General features: G+C 43.6%; 1 protein-coding gene across 4 annotated transcripts in view; it reads right to left on the reverse strand.

Annotated features, from left to right (window-relative positions):
• The window catches only part of B4GALT4 (beta-1,4-galactosyltransferase 4), a 28400-nt gene extending 16674 nt beyond the window's left edge, over positions 1-11726 (reverse strand). The window contains exons 1-2 of one of the 4 annotated variants that reach the window (XM_026792841.2): positions 11562-11723; positions 11249-11330 (exon numbers count right to left, since the gene is read on the reverse strand). The gene's annotated coding sequence lies outside the window, so the exon portion shown is untranslated. Of the gene's footprint in view, positions 1-4057; positions 4172-11248 lie in introns of those variants that run through there. The other 3 variants (XM_005486121.4, XM_026792842.2, XM_026792844.2) reach the window with 3 other exon arrangements.
• Between the last annotated feature and the right edge of the window lie 9820 nt (positions 11727-21546).

Raw genomic sequence — 21546 nt, forward strand, 5'->3', positions numbered from 1 at the left:
AACCAAAGGTTTCACAAGGAGAGAATTTCCTTCTCCATCACCCAATGCAAGTGCACCCCAGATTAATCATTAATTAATTAAAGGTCAGCATGGAAGTTAAAAAACTGAACTTTACACGCAGTGAACAACTATCCAAAGGTGTTCATTATATTCACAGCTTCCCACTTTCCCAGAAATGGACTACAATCTTTAAAAAGAGTAAAACAGTTGCTCACCACTGGTACTCAGATTAGTGCAAATGGGCTGTCCCCCATAAGAAATTATTTTGTCCATAAATAAAGCTAAAAATTAACTATCTGTGGGAAAACACATAAAGAATAAACAGGAGGCAGTCAGTATAAATCAGAAGAAGTGGATTCTGAAATATTTTGTTGGTTTTGTTAAAATATCAGGAAGAACATGCACGTGTAAAATTGTCAAGGTACTAGGCTGTTAAAATTATGGACATAAACTATGAACTTACTGCACTAACCTTATTTCTACTCACCTCCACTCCTATTCCAAATCTCACACATATGAATTTCCTTTGTCAGCTCTGCAAGATTCTATAAGTAGTTGCTACTAAAAGTTCATGTTACTTGTCTCTGATAAATCTTCACACTATTCTACTGTCAGTGTGAATAATTTCCCATAGTAACTAAACTCACATCTCCACTGGCTTCTATGGCAGCAACAGAATGCTGCTCCTGCTCAAAATACACTTGAGCAGGGCAGCATAGATATGCACACACGATCATAACCATTAGTCACCTTCAGCTCATCACACCTCTCATGCAGAGGGGCAATAATTCACGTTTCAGAAACCTACAGTTTGATTTTTTTGTGTTATCTACAGAGAATACAGCGCTTATTTCAAAATGCAGACACACAAAGGATTTTGGTATTTTAAATGGAAAAACACAGTTGAATCAATTGACACACCAATTTACCTTCCATCATTACTTCAGAGGTTACAAGGTTGTTTGCCTGGCTTTTTTCCCCTGAAACATGAGAATGGCATGTGCGCAGAAAGGCAAACCTGATTCTATCAACAGAGAAGGAAGAACTGTGGAAGAACTGTACCCTTATGAATGAAGAAGTGAAGAGCTGTCACTTGTATGACTCCTGCCAAAGACTGAGAACTTGGGAACTTAAGCAGACAATGAGAATAAAAGGACAAGCAAGAAGTTAAGCCTTAATAAGAACATGCCTGTCAGAGAAACAAAAAAAAATACCTTGGCCATTGCACCTCTGGAGGGTGTTGTGTTACCATTTCACACTAAGGACTTTTCAGTTAAAAAGGTAATTTTTCACCAGCAAGCCAAAAGTACCTTGGTTGCCAAGTCAGGCAGCTAACCCAGAGTCAAAAAGACCAGAGCTTGGACCTTGTTAAAGTTAGGCTCAGGGCCTGCTGCTAAAAAGCCATACTTGGAGAAGTAGTATAAAAGGCAGAGTTATAATACATAACATGAAATCATTATTAATGGAATAGTCTTAATCAAATACTGATTAGAACAGTCATGCAAAACCTACTCCAGCCTTAGTAGTCTCAACAGTAACAACTCAGTAACAACTAAGGCAGAAGGAATATCCAGTAGCTAAGTCCTTCCCAAATCCTGAACAACCAAGTCCCCCATCCCACTGATCAACTTCCCATCTTTCTTTTGTTCCCTATGTAGTTAATGAAGCACATCTTTTCATCTTTGATATCCCTGGATTATGGCTGATACATTGGTTAGGGGTGGTGGTGAGAAAAGGCCACCTAGTCATACATTATACCATGTGCAAACAAAAATTCAATACTAAACAAATCTTGCTAGAAACAATAGTATCTCAGAAACTGGAAACATGGTTCTTTTTTCTCCTGCACTTCATAATTCAGGGTGACCAACCCTTAAACATGGGTGGGAGAACACTTGTGGTGCAGCTAAACTCTTCTCATAGCTCTGAAACCTGACTCTAGCTGTGTGTGACCTTCATAAAACAGACCAAAGAAACTTTCATAGGAAACAAAGTGCAACTTTCTTGTCAAAAAGAATCTCAGTGAAGCATAACCAAACCTAGTTTAGAAAGTTACAGCTGGCTAGAAGGGAATGGCCCTTCAGACCACAAGGTCAAAACCACCACAGTACCCATTTTAAAATGCATAAAAAGCCACAGTTATGCAAATGTGGCATAAGTCAGAATTCTAAAATTGATGGAAAAGGTGAAAGGTCTCCATCTACATGCAGCTATACTTGTATCTAGACAGATGCTGTAACACAATTCCAAATAGCTCCCTAATCATGTTGAGGCACAAAAATAGTGAGTGTTCTGCCTTCCCCAAACCACATCTGTACCAACAACTGTCCCTGTGCTCTGCAGCTTGTCTGACAAGCCAAGTTCTATAGGCTGCAATGTTTTGAATCACGCTCCAAACCCTGCTTCCTTGTTGGAAGGTTGCTGGCACTGCTCATAAGATATTTATCTGCAGGAACCCACCCAGGACACGGAGCTGTGTGACTCCTCCAGGAACAGGGGCGTTCAGTTCTCATCTTTGAGCATGATGGCACAAACACAAAGCCCTAACTTGCCCTTTTCCATCAGGTAGTACAAAACAGTAAGCAAGGTTCCAGCATGGACAAGACTTCTGAAGCGAACTAGGATGATCAGAACCCATCCATGCTCACCCAGGGTTTTCCCAGCAGAAACACACATGCACTGGAGTATGACACACTGTGTAAGCACAGAATGAGCAAGCAACACATGTACAAGCTGGTTCCCCAAGTAAGGGCTGCAGGGTCAGCCTGTGCATTTGCCTCCTCACTGGAGGCAGTAGCACTACCAAGCTCAGAAGTGCCCAGGAATACTGGACTAAAGGCTGTTCTTTTTCACCAATGCAGAATTCCTAGACAAAGTCAGTATCAGCCAGAAGACTGAGAACTGATAGCCCTGATCTAGATATATGTGAAGGAAAATAACCTTATGAACAAAATTTGTTAAGTAACTGGAGTTTGATAAAAACTCATTATGTTCCAAACCGTGATTTTTCCCTGATACATGTTTAGATTAAAACTGTCATTATGGTGATTATGCTAAAGCCTAGATTACTTATCCAAAAAAGTTATGCTTAACAGTATAAACAATCAGTGAGAACATGATGTCTAAATTTTACTTTTCATATGTTCACATTTAAAACTATTCACCCTGTAGGAGTGAAAGATATTTTCATCTGACAAAAGGAAAATTAATTTTTAATTTACACAGACCAACTTTGATTACCTGTTTCACATGGTCGAGTAAGGACAGATTTCCCACAGAGGATTTTCTAGAAGCCCCTGCAAGCTCCTCAAGCTCACGCACAAATTCCAAAGGCAGCAGAACAGGTTCAGCAGCAACGAGCATTCACTTCAACCTAACTCTAAAAACTGTAATAAGTTCAAGCAGGAAATGAAGCATGAAAGAGTTCCCTGGGACTGCATTTAATCAGCTCTGCACTAAGCAGACAATTATTTGTTATTTTATCTAGGCCAGAATCAAAAGCAGCAATGGGTTAGCTCCGGGTACATCAGGAAGTGTAGCAGTCTTCACGATATCCACCAAGAAGGAATTAAAATTCCTGACAACTGTCAAAGTAGAAAGATCACTGTACAGCATCAGCTCTTTTCTATGCAGGATAGTTCAAGTCTTCAAGTTTTACAAGAGTCTATACCTGCTCCTTTCACAGGCATTTCCTTCTTTTCAACAGATTAGTTTCTTATTAGGGCAGTTAAACCAATAGCTTTTAACACCTCTTTTATGCAACACTTTCATAATCCTATTACCTCTTCCTATTTAAAACCCACCAACTGCACAGAGAAATGATGCTACTTCAAAAGAAAAACAAACAACAAAAAATATAAATCAAATCCTCAAACAAATTCTCTTTCCACGTCTCAGAATTTCTAGCCAAATAAAGAAAACACATTAAACCACTCACTGCTGCTGCCACATCGCTCCTTTCTGTCGAACACTCACTCCAAAAACTACGGAGAGCACTTCACAAGCATCAGATACTTTTTATCCAGGAAATCCCACACCATAAAGAGACTTCTGTTACCTCTCACAGACTGCAGGAAAGAATCAGCTCAATATCACAGGATGGGAAAAAAAATTTCGAAGGAAAAAGAAAAAAAAAAGGAGCCAACACATCCCGCTTTTCCTCAGGCCAAAGAGGCACGGCGGTGCTGTCCCACATGCTCCTCCCTCAGCTCACGAACGAGCCCGGGATGGCAGCCAGCCTCCCTCCTTTCCTCCTGGCACAGCAGAACCAGCACACTGGCACTCAGGCATACCGGGACAGAAGCAATATTGCTCAGAAATAATTCCCACAACAAACCCTCCCATTAGAAACAAAGGCTCAAGCCTTTGCTCCTAAAAGCAAACCACAATCTACCAGTGCCCTTTTGGCATCTTTTCCATTTGGAGATTTTAAACATTAGAGATGTCATTCTTCTTACACACATCAAGCTGCCCATTCTCTTGTCCATATCTGAGGAGAAGTCCCAGTGCTCCCACTACACTCCTCTCTGTTATCACCTAAACAGACCCATTGATGGCAGTCCCTACTCTACTTTATGCAAGCATCTACTTTATGCAAACAGCCAGGCTCACAGACCCTTTTCATGGAAAGCAACTTCCTATTACTAGGTTGTCCTTCCCTGTGCTTTTTCCACCACTCTGACCTGTAAAACTCCTCCAGCAACCCCACAGAATCAGCTGGATCAAAACAGAGGTGTCACTTTGCCATCTCACCCATCTGGGGCTCCCTCAGACTACCAGGGATGCAACGACCTGAGTAGACACAGAGTACATGGGTAAGGTGGATTGCAGAAAAGGATGGGAGAGAAAGTGTAGGTACAGCCTCATGACAAGTGTTAGATTTCTTGTAACTCAAACCCGTTTGAACTCCTTGGGCAATACATGCATTCCAAGCAGGAAGGTATTTCAAGGCTTCCCCAGTCAGTGGCACCTCCTCTGTGCCACAAAGGTCTTCTCTATTTTCAGGACTGCACAAGAATTACAGGGGAAAGCTTCCTCATTTCAGACACTCAGTAGTGCAGAAAGAACCTTTAGCACTAGTGCATGTTTAAACTGATCAATCACAAAGACAGACCAGTCTGGATCTCAAATGTCACCCTCTCATCTTTCTCTCTGGTCCAGTCCCCAAACTAGAATTTCTCTGCACCAGCACAAGCTCCCATGAAAACACAGAGCTAGCTGGATTAGGAATCTGTAATCCTTTGTCTACACTTCCCACTGAAAAATGTCAGAAAACCTGATATGACAACCAGCAGAAAAACAGTAGTTCAGCTTTCAGTTGACTGGGAATGGTTATTTTAGGAGAATGATAACAGATATTTCCAGGCAACCACAGATAACATTCTACAAACTGCCTGGAACCAGGCAATTTTAAAGAGGAAACGTATGAGTTAAAAAGAAACAGACCAAGTTGCGCTTGTGGGACCTGGTTACAGTAACAGCCACTGCCAGCTAAATACTCCAGTCATGTCAAGAAAACAAAGAGATACACAGATGTGCTGACTCCACACCCTTTATTCCTTGATAACTGCTTGATACTTAATATAAAGAACAAAGGTACTGGCAGCTTCAGCTCCCTGAATTACAAACCAAAAAAAAAAAGATAAAAGAATACCTAACACACCAGGAAATAGCTGCTGTGGTTTAACCCCAGCTGGCAACTCAACACCACACAGCCACTCCCTCAACTCTGCACCAACAGTGGGAGGGGGGAGAGAATCAGAACAGTAGAAGTAAGAAAACTCACAGGCTGAGATAAAAACTGTTTAATAGGACATAAAAGGATGAAAATAATAATTAGAATAACTGTGGCAATAATGAGAATTAGAATATACAAGAGACATGATGCAGTTGCTCACCAATGCCCAGCCAAACCCTGAGCAGCTGTCCCTGGCCAGCCCACCTCTCAGGTGATACACTGAGCATGACGTCCTTTGGTATGGAATATTCCTTTGGCCATTTTGGGTCAGCTGTGCCCTCACAAATTCTTGTGCCACTCCAGCATTTTCACTGGCAGAACATGGGAAACTAAGAAGTCCTTGACTTTGGAAAAACACTTCTCAGCAACAGCCAAAACATTCCTGTGTTATCAACTTAATTGTCATACTAAATAAAAACACACCCCTGTACCAGCTTCTAGGAAGAAAATTACCCCTATCCCTGCTGAAACCAGGGGAATAGCCTGGATATTTTAGCTTACACAACTTACTATCTCCAGGGGTGCGGGCATCACCAAAGAAGCGATTGCAACAATGTAAATGAGGAAAGGTTTGGCAGATAAATACAATAAATCCAGTACATAAAAAGAGAACCTCACAGCAAAAGAGCACTGAGAAAGAACTTTCCATACATTTTTAACTCTGACATGCAGGACAGATAAGAAAATAGAAGTGTCTCATTATTTTCCATATCCCTAACAGGGACAACCTTGTGCTTCACTCAACATTACCTGAACAAGGAGTGCTATTCCCATGTTCCAGCCTGCTCTGGTTTATGATCAATAAGCTGAGCAACTGTCTCCACTGGGAATGCATCAGACAAATGCAGCAGTCCCTAAGCACTGGTATATGTGAAGTCCACTGTCCTTTGAACATGTGTTCCTGATTTTCTGCCTGCTAGACTCTCATTTTACCACTCTGGAACAGAAGAGGGAGAGGTAAAGACTCAGAGGTCATTACCAACTGACAAGGCAGACTCAACCTGGGGAAAATTAATTTGTTGTCAATTAAAAATTGAGTAGGATGGTGAGAGGCAAAAAGTACACTTCCCCTCCACTTCCTTCTTCCCAGGTTCAACTTCAATCATGTATTCCTACCTTATCCACTTCTCCCAACCCACAACAGTGCAGGGGGACAAGGAATGCAGGTCACAGAATTATAGAATCATCTAGGTTGGAAAAAACCTCCATGATCATTGAGTTCACCTGCTAACCCAGCATTGCCAAGCCCACCACTAAACCATGTCCCTAAGCACCACATCTACAAGACTTGGGAATACTTCCAGAAACAGTGACTCAACCACTTCAAAAGGCAGCCTGCTCCAGGGCCTGACAATCCTTTCCATAAAGAAATGTTTCCCAATATCCAATCTGAGCCTCCCCTGGTGCAGCTTGAGGCTATTTCCTCTTGTCCTGTTGATTGCTCCTTGGGAGAAGAGACTGACCCTTTCAGGTAGTTCTAAAGAGAGGTCAGGTCTCTCCTGAGTCTTCTTTTCTCCTGGCTAAACAACCCCAGCTCCCTCAGCTGCTCCTCACACTTTTGCTCCAGGCCCTTCACCACTTCTGCTGCCCTTGTCCAGACATGTTTCAGCACCTCAATGTCCTTCTTGCAGTGAGGGGCTGAGAAATAGACACAGGACTCAAGGTGTGGCCTCACCAGTGCCGAGTACAGGGAGACAAGCACTACCCTAATCCTGCTGGACACACTGCTGCTGATCCAAGCCAGAAGGCCCCAGGCTACAGCTGCTTTCAAGGCATCTCCTCCTACAACAACATGAGACTGACAACTGCACCCTCAGGTGAGAGAGTTCTCCCCAGCCACAGCAAACGAGCGGGTGCTACTCCAATCCTGCAGCACAGTTTCACTTTCCTGAGGCACAGTGAACCTTGGTGCCAGGCTAGGAAATGCAATCTAGTGTCTCCAGGCCAAGAATCACATTTATGAATGGCCCCTCTTGTTGCACAAGTGCAGCTGAGGCACTGAGCTCACTGTAAGACACGGCACTGTCAGCCCAAGCCCAGCCAAAGCCACGGAGTGAGGGATGCAGCAAAGAGCTCTGGCACAGCCCATCGCTCCCTAATGCTCACCACAGAAACATTTAAGGAATACTGCGCTTTTTAAAAACACCTTCCCGTCCAAGATGAGTGGACTCTCCTGAAAAAAACACATGATCACACAGATCTCTGTGAACACAGGAACCTCATGTGTAATGGAATGCTCAGGTCACCACTCAAGTCAGCAATACTCTATCTTTTTCTGGCAGCTGTGGCCTTGCTGGAGTGGCATCAGTCAGTATAGATGACAGATGTCAGAGGCCTTTACAAAAACACTTCAACACATTCCTGGTTAAATTTCTCACTCAATTCCCTCCTGCAGAGTAAAACAACATCTGAGAAAACCATTACATTACAATATCAAATATTCTTATTTCAGCTTCACATTACACTTTTTTAAATGATAGTGTCAACCACAGATAGCTAAAGCAATACAGAAGTAGTGTAGGCCTGTGGCTACTTAATACATTTATAATTTTTAGTCTATGTGTATCTATGAACAAAGTTGTAAAAAAAAAAACCAGACAATTAATAGAGTTGAACATGTATTATGAAAGCATAACTAAGAAATTATTTTTTTCTCATGAAGAACATTTTTTGTTTCTCATGAAAGTGCCTCAGCATGAGAACTGTATCAAAGACATTCCAGGTAAAGCTTCCTTAGGCATGAACGGATTTACTTTTTTGTTATTTTCGCAGTCTTATCTGAATAAGGATTAGAAATTCTCAGGGCCTACTGCAAAAATATCCATCAAAAAGCTGTACAGACAGCATGACATTGTTGAGCTATTAAGTGTACAGGACTTCTTCCATGTTAAAACACAATTTACACCTATGCCAGTTTTCAACCAATCTGCTGATGGACTTCTATGCAGTAGAAAAGTTTCAAACATACAATTTAAGAGCTCTAACTCAAACCCCTTGGAAGTGATATGGCCTAGAACAACATTTTGGAGCTCAAAACTAGCACAACATTGCAACAAGAAATTTTACCCAAATGCTTGCTTGCAGAAGTAATTTGAAAAATATACTCCTGAGAGTCAGGAGATTGTTAAACCTTTTGGACCTACTGTGCAGGTCTTACCCCTTCCCCTCTCACTGATGAACAAAATCAGATGCAAGAGTTCAGAAATCAACTACAGGACTGAAGATTGAGGGGAAGCACCAGATTAGTGCTGATGATGCCTCACCAACATCAGAGCCAAATACATTGCTATTACTTGTAAGTGCACACATTTATAATCACCACTGTATCTGTTTAAAAGGATTATCAGAATTATAATGCATGATAGCTTTATCCCACAATTCCCTGCCTGATAAATAAATATTTACACAGCTGTTGCTCTCAGGACACCAAGATGACACAATTGTAGCTGTAAGGTATTTTACTTGTAGGCAGGCCAAAGTACTTCAAACAGAAGACAAAATCTTATAAAACACCCTAAATACATTGAACCCATAAAGAAAAAAGGAAAGGAAGCACTCTCCCATCATTTTACAATATTTGCAAAGTCCCATTTGTATGCAGGGCAAGGCCTCCAGTCTCTGATGCAAAAAAACCCAGCTATCCCAGCAACAAACCTGCCAGGTGACTTTTGAACTACATATTTGCAAAAAAGAAAAGAGTTTTTAACCAAATTCCTGTGTCATTCACCTGGGCTACAGAATCTCAAGGCACACCTCCTTCAAACTAACAAAAACCAAGTTCACCAAACTCATAAAGCTAACTTAGGCTTAAGATCATATCACAGAAAGCCAGCAATCAAGCACCCTCCAATTTCTATTTTTCTCCTACATATTATTTAAAAGAGAAGGACATGCCAGCTCAAACGAAAGAGAAAAACAAAAACCCAAGCTTTCCAAAGTTGAAGTAGCAAATGTCTTATTTCTAACTGAAACATATTTGTGAAAATGAAACACAGCTTTTACAAAAATGACAAGGAAATACCCACATAAATCAAAGCAAGATCAATCATACCTAAAGGAAGTGTTTATCAAGAAAATTCAGTCACAGATACATTATCTTGGATGAAAGGTGATATTTCACACCGTTAAAGAAAGGTTCATGAAACATTATCCAAGTTGAGCAGTGAGAGAGAATAATACAAAACCCCAAAGTTGCGCTTCTACATAGTCTAAATTTAATCAGTGTTTGTAATTAACAACAGAAGACCTACAGAATCACCACTGAGTTGGCAAAGAAAAAAAATATTTAGAGAAAGAGCATCTCACATAGCTACCAACTTTACTGAAAAAACTGTAAATATTTGAGGACAGCAAACTGACCACAAAGTTTATTTGTCCGGGTTCTCTTAATATTAGCTATCTGAAAGACATCAAACTTTGACCTTCCTTTTCTCTAAACCTCTCTGTTGAAAACTGTCTTTTAGACTGCCTCAGCTGTCTCTTGGGAACTTCCACAGCTGTTAAATGAAGGGGTAGAAAAAATGTTAAATCCACGAGAGATATTCATTGTTAATTCTTTGAGACAAGCAAGCGTTAGTAACAACTGAATACACACTTTCTCCTTTTTGACTGTTACTACCAAAATGCTGTGAAAGTCTAAAGCCTGCAAAGTTTCAGATCTTATCAGAGCTCTACTTTAAAAGCATTTATATTATGATTCAGAGCTAAAACCTGATTGAACACTCATGCTAGTAGCCCCACTTCTGCTCCCCCTCAACACCTGCAAACACATTTCACAGAATCACAGAATTAGCTAGGTTGGAAAAGACGTTTGAGATCATCAAGTCCAATCTATGACCTAACACCACCTTATCAACTAAACCATGGCACTAAGTGCCACATCCAGTCTGTTTTTAAACATCTCCAGGGACAGTGACTCCACCACCTCCCCGGCAGCTCATTCCAATGCCCAATCACTCTTTCTATGAAGGATTTCTTCATAATGTCTAACCTAAACTTCCCCTGGCACAGCTTAAGACTGTGTCTTCTTGTCCTGTCACTGGTTTCCTGGGAGAAGAAACCGACCGCCACCTGGCTACAACCTCCTTTCAGGTAGTTGCTTCCATCATCACCTGGAGTATTTTTGTCAAATGACAGTTTCTGTGAACTTGCCCAAGTCTCCTTTCAAGCCCACTGATCACTATTCTGGCTCTTCCAAATTAACATCAGGAGAAGCAAGTGAAATCATTTATGTCCTGGCACTGAGAAAATGTTTAGTGAAGAGCATCACTTGCCTGTTCTCCGGTCTCCACGTGTGAAATGGAGAAAATAACATTTATTTTAACACAAAACCATCCAAAGCTGTACTTAAATGCAAAAAACAGTGCACTGCAGACGTCCTCCTAACTTACAATCCCCGAGCCCGAGTACAGTAACTACTTCCACCGAGTACGTAATTTTTAAATATATAACTACTGCCAATTATTTCAGTAAAGCTATGCTATGATGAACATTATGTCCCGGTAGACTTACTTGCACGATCAGCGCCTCAAGTCCCGCCTGTGATGCTCCATGAGGGGCTCCCCACATACACGGACTCCCTGGAAGTCCCGAGCTGCACAAGACGACCCACTTTCGGCCATGGACCAGATGCTCCAAGTCCGAGGAGGTGCAATGAAACCAACACCCTTCGCCTTTCGCTAAGGATCCCAACCCGAAGCGCCGGCCGGGCACTCGCTATCCCCAGCGCTATTTCCACACCCGCCCCCGCCGTTCCGCCGCTCGCCCTCAGGGCGGGCAGCCCCTCAGCGCGCTCCCCTGCTCCCCAGGCGGAGCTCGTACTTACGGGGCCCGCGCCTCCCACTGCCCTCAGGGCCACAGGGGCACGGACACGCTCCCGGCGTGGTTCCGGTGCCACAGGGACACGGACAGGGACAGGGACAGGACACGCTCCCGGCGCCACGGCCCCGCTCCCGCCGCGGCCCCCGGCCCGCCGCCCACCCGCCCGCTCGCGCAGGCGCCCTGGCTCCGCGCCGCCCCTCCCGCGCTCCCCTCAGCGCCCCTCCCGCTCCCGGGCCCGGGCCATCCCGGGAATAGCGGGCCGCCGGGCCGCAGCCGCCTGTTTGCTTTGGGCTTCCCGAGCAAACGCGCCAAGCGCGACTCTGTCAGCGCCGCTCGGACGGTGCCAGCGCCTTGGCACGCCCGGGGCGTTGGTGGCGGTGACAGAACTCTGCCAGCTCGTGTTATTTACGGGAATGCTGAACCGCCTGGAGTTTGGTTTTTTTGGAGCTGCGGGGGAGCTCTGAGAGTTTGGGCATCACAGCATTTGCATGGCTGGTGCTTCTCAGCAGCCGAGTCTCACTTCCTCTCCAGACGTATCTATGGAAGATGTCCCTGCCCGTGGCGGGAGGTGGAGCCAGCGAATCCTTAAGGTCCTTTCGACCCGAACCCTTCTGTGCTTCTGCGGCTCTGTGGTATTCAGCACTTCTTTACAGTGAAAATTAACTGGGGCTCCGCAGGAGTTCGTAGTGAAAAGAACTTAAAATGCCTGCTTCGAAAACCCAGTTGCTCAGGAGCGAGAATGCTGTTCCCCTTCCTTAAGTGAAATCACAACAGAGCTTTTGGTGTCGAGCTCTAAGAGTGCAGAAAACCCCTTCAAGTTTGGTGCCCACATGCAGATGGCTGAAGGTGCTGTTGCTAGGAAGTTAATATTTGGAAAACGCCTCAAAATCAAAGGTGTTTTTACCTGCACTACACATTAGATCACCGTATGGATTAACCAAAGTTTGCATTGCTGTAACTTAGCATCGCTTGTTTAATCATGCAAACCTTTTCAACGTAACCATCCCTTCCTGCCAAAAAGGCCAATTATTTTAAACTATGTGATCAAATAACAAAGCAGCTTCACTGACCATAGCAAGGAAAGCAAAATGGGAGCAGTGTGGATGACCATGGTGCTGCCTTGCTCTAGAGGCTTGCTGCTCTATGGCCGTGCATATATGCCTGCCAGGAGCTGGAATATGCCACCCACATACAGCTGCACCCATGGGGCATCTGCTCTGAAGCACCACAAAAGTCCTTCAAGAATAGGGGAAAATTCATTCTCTTTTGTGGAAAAAGATTACTTCTGTTGAAAGAACCAGAGAGTAGAAAGTTTCTGTTTAAAAGTGTAAGAAATCAAAAAAAGGCAAAACAATAAAATTATCAAAAATTATCTGAGGGAGAATGAAGGATAGTATTACATTCCTTCTGTTTGTAAATAGTAAAGAATGCTGATAATCCAAAATTAAAAGGGATGTGAGTAGTTGTCCAGTATTAGCTGTATGAGTGGCCCCTTTCCTAGTGGCATCAGTCTCACCTGTTGATAGTTTTAGTCAAGTTTAATGGTGTTCTGTATTTATCAGATCCAGATGCTACTTCCTGATTGTAAAGAAATCTGCCAGAATGCATCGGTCTTAAATGTAGTATGTTTCTGTTAGTGCTGTGTCAGTCAGAACAGTAGATACAGAAGACACACTTCCAAGAGGGTGACCCACAAGTGTTAGTCATTGTTTGACCCATCGAGAGTGCACTGGTATTATCACTTTGTCACTCCACCCTCATACCATAGATTTAACCTGCATGTATCTTAAATCCCAGTGCACACAGCAAATCACTCATCCTACAGACCAACAAAGAGAAGGAAGCCAATAATGAGACCTGAAATTACCGTGGTGGTAGTCTCATAGGAGAGGGAAGGGAGAGATAAAATACAAAGGTATGTGTGAAGATGCTAGAAACAAGCTCAGTTATGCAGAGGATCTGAAAGCATCGTGTGGACTTGCAGCCATCAGGAATACTGTGCTGCAGGGGTCTAAAGGGTGTATGTAAAGGGAAACTTGGCCTATGGCAGTGATCACAGACAATGTGGGAAACATTCTGAGAACAGCAATTAACTCTGTTTATGGCCCATGGGACACTGCATTTCTATAAAATTCTCTCTTTGTGTTTTCCTCCACAAACATTCTTATCTTGTAAATTTAACATTTGTTTAACTTTGTTTAACCAGGTTTCTTTTCTCTGGACTAAATGTTATGGTTGTTCCAAAAAATAAAACCTTGTGGATCGCATGGGAAATGAGAAAGACCCTGAATCTGGGGTCTCCTTCAGTGATCTATCTTTATTCTTTCATTAAGCAAACATTTTCCCCTATCTCAAATATTCAGGTTGTCTTAGGTGTGCTCTTTAGCTGCTGATTTTATTCTCACTTGTAGAATATGATAGGGACTAAACCCAGCCAGAATATCAACCATTGCTGAGCTCCACATCACATGCAAATGTAGTACAAGATGGGTTTTCCCCAAATTTCCCCATGCCTCAAGGTTTTCAAGGTGTAAAATGAAATTCTTTAAATGTTTGAAAAGGAGCAAAGATCATTAGTTGTGGAAATAATGCCATCCAATACATAATTATCTGTAAACTTAGCAGTATGTATTTCAGTGGAATGCTACATCTCCAGCTGGGAGAAGGTCACACTGTACATGACATGCTGAGCAACATTATTACATTGAAGTGATGAAAAGAATTTTTTTTCCAGTCCGGAAGCAGCAATGATATTAACAGCAAACCTGATACCTCATCAACTTGCCTAGCACAACATAAAAGGTTTCCCTAAGAAATCAAATCCCTCTCAGCAGGTTGTTAATGCTACTAGTTTATCTCAATACTGTGCCATAGAAATGGCAGAATTTCTGAGCAAACAGAATCAGATCATGGGTCATTTGGGTCTGATTATGTTAATGCTGCTATTTGTTGAGCTGCAGTAGATTTTGAAGCCCTGCAGGTTGGTTTCCTACTCCCATAGACATCAGGACTTGAAATAAACTTGTTTATAACACATACTTTTAGAAGATGCTTAGAAGACCTGTCTTCTTGGACACAAAGTCCACATTGGGTGCTCCCAGGGTAAATTTAAAGGATTGTTCCTGATCACCTGTTTATGTCCCAGAGTTTGTGGAACAATAGCCCTGGAGTGAAAGGATAGAGGAGGTGTTTGATGAAATGAAAAATTGATGAGCCAGTCAGACAGGAAAAGGATTTGAAACAGGAAGGAGAGTGAGCAGTAAAAGGGATCTATGTTTTCTCAGGTACAGCAGAAAACAGACACAAAACATAGCAGAAGTGAAAAGTACATGAAAAGGGCATTAACCTAAATAACAGAAAGGAAATGAGAGTTGGAAGGAACAGATAGGAAAATCAAATATGCTTACAGCATAAAAGGTTTTATACTGTTAGTGTTTGCTGGGGGCAAACTGGTGTTGCATGACTCAGTAGGAGTGTTTTATCTAAGATCCTGCAGCAGTTACACATTTAATCAAAGAAGGGTCTTTTGGAGCCTGGGCCTGTGTACTTTGATGGTCTTCTCACACATGTAACCCAATGATTTATGGTAAAGTCCCAAGAAGAATAAGTTAGAAGACTGATAACTAAGTGGGGTTTCACAAAACCTAGCAAGGAGGGTCTCACCTTTCCCATTCTGCCTGACCTGATCCTTGTTCCTCAGTACTAGTTTCCTTGGCTCAATCTGGATTACAGTTTCCTTGCAAGTATGAGGAAAGCAAGGTCTCAAACATCCATGCAGCTCTTTGATAAATTCAGTGATCAAAATACAACATGCTGTGGATTGCAGCTAAGGACCCTGGCAGACAAATCCAAGTTATTTCTGAAATATTATATCAAGGCTAAATGGGTATAAATTGTCACACCATGATAGCTCTGGCCACATTAACATTGCCATGTGAAAATGAGAAAGGGAAAGATGAGACACCTAAGTCTCCATACCATTTTATTGAATTCTGTAGGCATAACAATTAATACATAATATGCTAGGGAGGAGGGTGTGTAAACCCTTAAAGCATCCAACCAAAGCTGTACTCAAGTTGTAAACCTAACATTTATAAATAGCACAAAGTTACTCCTTCTAGTCAAAATGCACAGCAGCTGTAAAGCCCATCTGCATGTATCTGGACTTGAACTGCTGTTCAGATTTGTGACTGAGAAGGAATTTCACCCCTGTTGAATTAGCACAGGTCTGTCTCCTACTGCACTGTGGTTTGTTGCACAGTTCCATCAGTTAAGATCTCCTGGGCATATTTCACACAAAGATCAGGTTTCTCTTGGAGCAGGCCTCTCAGGCCTCAGAGACACCTGGACTGAGGATAAGAACAATTTGTCTTCTTAAATATTTCATTGTTTTGTTTGGATATTTCTGCAGCTGATCTGGAGCAATGGAATGCTTTGGCAGATTTCCTAGTACAAGGTGTGCATTACAGAGGTTCAGACACAGAACTACAGACAGAGTCTGTTGGTACAGCTGGGCTGTCACTGGTCATTTCTGTGGCTAAAGGGGAAGGATCAGCAAGGCTGAGGTGTGAGGGCAGTGAGGCAGACACAATCAGTCTGTTCACTGAGCAGCATCTGTGATCCAGTTTGTAGACATGGAAATTATGTGAGGATGCTGCTGAGGCAGAAGCAAGGAAAGTGAATGAATGCATGAGGCACAGACCCTGATCTACTGGCAGGGAATGAAGAGGGAGAATTCTATGTCAGAAACAAGCCCAATCACATTGATAAGCCAAAAAGACTTTACCAGAGCCCCTTCCAGACATTTGTTTTAAAAGTAAACAGAACAGCTGTCCTGGTTTTGGCTGGAATAGAGTCAATTTTCTTCCTAGTAGCTGGTACGGCGCCGTGTTTTGAATTCAGTATGAGAATAATGTTGATTATACAATGATGTTGTCGTTGTTGCTAAGTACTGCTTACCGTAAGTGAAGAATTTTTCAGCTTCCCATGCTCTGCCAGGGAGCAGGTGCACAAGAAACTGGGAGGGAGCATGGCCAGGACAGCTGTCCCAGGCAGGCCAACGGGGTATTCCATACCATAGAATGTCATGCTCAGTGTACAAACTGGAAGAAGCTGGCCAGGAGTCACTGCTGGCTTCTAGGGGATAGGCTAGACATCAGTCAGTGGGTGGTGAGCAACTGTATTGTGCATGACTGTTGGCTTGTTGACTTTTCTTATATTGACTTTTATTTCTCTCTCTCTCTTTCCATTATCTCTGTTTTCATTACAATTATTACTAGTTGCATTAATGTTTTACTTTATGTCAATTATTAAGTTGCTCTTATCCCAGCCCACAGATTTGATCTTTTTCCAGTTCTCCTCCCCATCCCTCTGTGGGGTGGGTGGGGCAGCGAGTCCGGGTGTTACTTAGTTGCCAGCTGGTGTTACACTGTGTCAATATCCTTTTTGGAACCCAACATGAAACACTGAGGGTTGAGATAAGTACAGATCTGACCAGAGCACGTTAAAACAAATTTGTTATAAGCATTCACTGCTTTGGTTTAACGATCACTGGTCACAACATTGATTTACTTGCTCTCAGAGTCATTGCACTTGTTCTCAGGGCTGTATTATGCAACACTTTGCTTGCAGCACGCGTTCCCTCTCTTGGCTTTATCGCCTTTGAGGTCTGGGCTGAGGTTATCATTTTATTGTACTTTGTAATGCTGGCTTGTGATATGATAGAATTACTGGTTGCAAGACTAATCTGGTGTGTGTACTCAGCATTGCTCACCTCTGTTCTTCGAGAGCCATCTGTTGGGAACTACCAATAATCACACCTTTTGTCTTTCCTCCTCCAGGAGACCACCTATGGAGGAGATATCTTTCCACACTTTCCCCTTTCCTGCCAGGCTAATTACAGTAGTGTTTGAGAATTTTGAAAGCTATGAATGTCCTTGTGATGTTGAAACCAGCACGGTCCTACTTCCAGGAATGTTGAATGTGTTCCAGGTCTTGTTTACAGTTAAAGAACTATTTAAGAATAAGACCAAGAGAATTCCCTGAGTTTGGATAGTCAAAAGTAGCAGGATGTGTGGGATAGCATGTGGCAAGTACCCAGGACAGTGGGCACCTCCAGTGTCTTGGAGCCTCCTCCCTGAACAAGTGCAGAATAAATATTTGGGAAAAGAATGCTGTTACCCTGTCAATTCCAGACACAAGTCACTGACATGTGCTGGGGCCTGGCCCACACCTATTGATCACTGTTCAACACTCTTCAGTACTTCAAGGGGACGAGATGGTCTGGATCTGATGGCAAAGCGTTAGGCACTGCAACTACTCCAACCCCAGTGACAGAGACTGCAGCTGAACCAGAGACCCAACCCACGTCAGTGTCAGTCACTCCTATAAACAAAAAGAAATGGACATAAAAGTCTGCTAATTTAGAAAAGGGGGACAAAGCAGGGCCACCCCAAGAAAAGGAGGAAGAAGCAGAACAAAAGGTAATCACCACTCAGTCCCTATCACTGAGTGAGTTATGCATTGTAGGAAAAGATTTCATCTATTGTCCAGGTGAACACATTGCTGGGATAGTGGGACTAGCAGCCTGGAATTAGAAAGTAGGGAAGGCAATCATTTGGGGTTATTCGCTAGGGAAAGGAGCACTGACAAGCTTATTAGGAAAGGGATACAAGTCCTCAGCCTTTGAAGCAGGCTTCTGTCAATGCATCCCTTCAAGGAAGATGTTATATGTCACCCAGACAAGATGGACATCATTAGATCCCAGTAGGTGAGATCAGCGAAACAACAGCCACATGTCCAGCATCTAGCAAGAAAGACAAGATTTCTTAGGTATTCTGGGTTTTTGGAGAATGCACATTCCAAATTACAGTCCTCTCTATCAAGTGACCCAGCAGAAGGGTGGTACCAAATGGGACCTGGAGCAACAAGAAGTCTTTGAACAAATTAAACAGGAGATAGTTCATGCAATAGCCCTTGGGCCAGTCTGGGCAGGGCAAGATGTTAGAAATGCTTTGCTGCAGCCAGGGCAGGGCAAGATGTTAGAAATGTGCTCTCTGCTGCAGCCAGGGAGATTGACCTGACATGGAACCTTTGGCAGAAAGCACCATGGGCAGCTTGAAGTCAACCCATGGCTTTTGGAGACAGGGATACAGAGGATCTAAGGCTTGCTACATTCCAGCTGAAAAAGAGATAATTGCACCTTATGAAGGGGTTTGAGTTGCTTTGGAAGTGACTGGTACTGAAGCAGAGCTGCTCCTGGCACCCTGGCTACCTCTGCTGGACTGGATGCTCAAAGGGCAGGTGTCCTCTGCACTTCAGACAACTGAGGTTACATGGAATAAATGGGATACCATTGACCACTCAACGAGCTCAAATAGGAAAACCCAGGCACGCAGGAATCTTGAAAGTGATCAATAACTGGCCAGAAGGTAAAGATTTCAGAATATGGTCATAGGAGAAGGTGACATGTGCCAAAGAGGCTGCACTGTATGACAAATTATCAGAAATTGAGAAGCAATATGCCCTGTTTATTGATGGGTCCTGATGTGTTGGTAGGAAAGCATTGGAGGTGGAAGGCAGCTGTATGGGGTGCCCTGTGACAAGTTGCAGAAACTGCTGAAGGAGAAAGTAAGTCCAGTCAGTTTGCAGAGGTGAAAGCCATGCAGCTGGCTTTAGACATTGTTGAATGGGGAAAATGGCCAATACTTTACCACTCTACTGACTCAGGGATGATGGCAAATGCCCTGTGGAGGGGGTTGCAGTGATGGAAGCAGAGGAACTGGCAGTGCAGAGGTAAACCCACCTGGGCTGCTGCACTGTGGCAGGATATTGCTGCCTGGGTGGAGAACCTCCTTGGGAAGGAGCATCACATAAATGCTCATGTGCTCGAGTCAGGCCACTGCAGAACACCAAAACAACCAATAGGTGGCTCAGGCGGATCTGGATTGGCAACATAAAGGTGAATTATTTATAGCTCAGTGGGCCTATGACACCTCAGGCCATCAAGAGAGCGATGCAATTATAGACAGATTAGAGAGTGATTGAGGGGTAGATTTGACCATGGACACTGTCACCCAGGCTATCCATGAATGTGCAGCATGCTGCAATTAAGCCAGTCAAGTGATTAAAGATTCTCCATTATGAAGGACAGGGGCTGAAATATAAATACAAGGAGACCTGGCAGAGTGGATTAATCACACTCCCACAGATCATCCATGGGCTTACTGGAGGGCTGGAAACATATTCTGGGCCCCATACCACCACCCAGAAAACTATCCTGGGCCTTGAAAAGCAAGTTTTGTGGGGACCTGGTAGGCCATAAACAACTGTCTTACACAATGAGACTCTTTCAAAACAGCCTTGTAGACAACTGGGCTAAAAACATAGTATTGAGTGGATATTACACACCCTATTGCACACCAACCTCCAGGAAAAATTCAGCAGTGCAATGAACTATTAAAGACTGCACTGAGAGCAATGGGTGGTGGAATCTTCAAACATTTAGCAAAAGCCACCTGGTTAGTCAGCACTAGGGAATCTGTCAGTTAGGCTGGCACTGCTCAGTCAAAACTTTTACATACTGGACAATGGGGTAAATATCCAGTGGTGCACATGAAAAATATGTCAAGGGAAAACGTCTGGGTTATTCCTGCCTCAGGCAAAGCCCAAGCAATCCATGGGATTGCTTTTGTTCAAGGACTTGGGTACTTGATGGGTAATTCAGGAGGATGGGGAAGTCCGGTGTGTGCCTCAGGAGTATTTGATTATGGGTGGGAATTACAATTTATTAATCTGTTTGATGTAATTGCTATGTAAGACTGTGTGCTATCACATATACACTCATCAGTGCATTGGGCACTTTACAGCACCTGACTCCACCAACTCTGGATTTGGGGATCTGAACCCAACTCCCTTTTGATTACCACATAATTAGAGAATGAACTTTGATAAATATGGATAAGTGCAATGGTGATGTAATCAGAACTGGCTTCACCATGCAACAGTCCAACAACACACACCATCTTCTCTGCCCTGGAAGTCGGTAATGGCAAATGGAGCTCAAGGTCATGGACAAAATTAACTCAATTCACATTTTATAGAGACAGGGAATGGTATCTGTGTGCATACACCAAAGAACGGGAAGGGTGATGGGATATTTGAAAGCATGGGAGCTGGCATGATGTAAATGATGTAGAATAAGGGGTGGATACTGTGCTGCTTTCAAATGGGAGCACGAGCCTTCTCCACCTTGGCTGAGGGTGGCAATGGCAGAAGGGCTTTTCAGCTGCTGATGTTCAGCCATGGGATAAATAGATGTGCTGGCTGTAATGAAGCAGTTAAGTATGATTGTTTTAAATGGCATCTCATGATGCAAAACATGGCAACACCTTGAGTCCTGTGTCCAGTTCTGGGCCCCCCACTACAAGGAAGGCATTGAGATGCTGGAGCGAGTCCAGAGAAGGGCAACGGAGCTGGTGAAGGGTCTGGAGCACAAGTCCTCTGAGGAGCAGCTGAGGGAGCTGGGGTTTAGCCTGGAGAAGAGAAAGCTTGGGGGGACCTTATATCACTCTCTTGGTCTCCTCCCAGGCAACAAGCAACAGGATAAAAGGACACAGTCTTAAACTGTGCCAGAGGAGGTTTGTATTGGCCTTTAGGAGGAATTTCTTCGACTAAAAGGATGATTAGACATTGGAATGGGCTGTCGAGGGAGCTGGTGGAGTCACGGATCCTGGAGGTGTTTAAGGAAAAGACTGGACGTGGCTCTCAGTGCCATGGCCTGGTTGTCAAGGTGGTGGTTAGCCATAGGTTGGTCTCCACGATCTCAGAGGTCTTTTCCGACCTGATCGATTACGTGGTTCGGTGTGGATCTGAGGAGCCCCAGCAGCGAGGCCTGGCCGGCGGCAGCACCTGAGCCCTTCCTGCCACCCCCAAGATGGCGGCGCGGCGCGGCCGCGGCCCCGCCCTCCCCGCGGCTCCTGCCCTCCCTG

Source organism: Zonotrichia albicollis, chromosome 2 (assembly GCF_047830755.1).
Source record: "Zonotrichia albicollis isolate bZonAlb1 chromosome 2, bZonAlb1.hap1, whole genome shotgun sequence".
Lineage (NCBI taxonomy): Eukaryota > Metazoa > Chordata > Aves > Passeriformes > Passerellidae > Zonotrichia > Zonotrichia albicollis.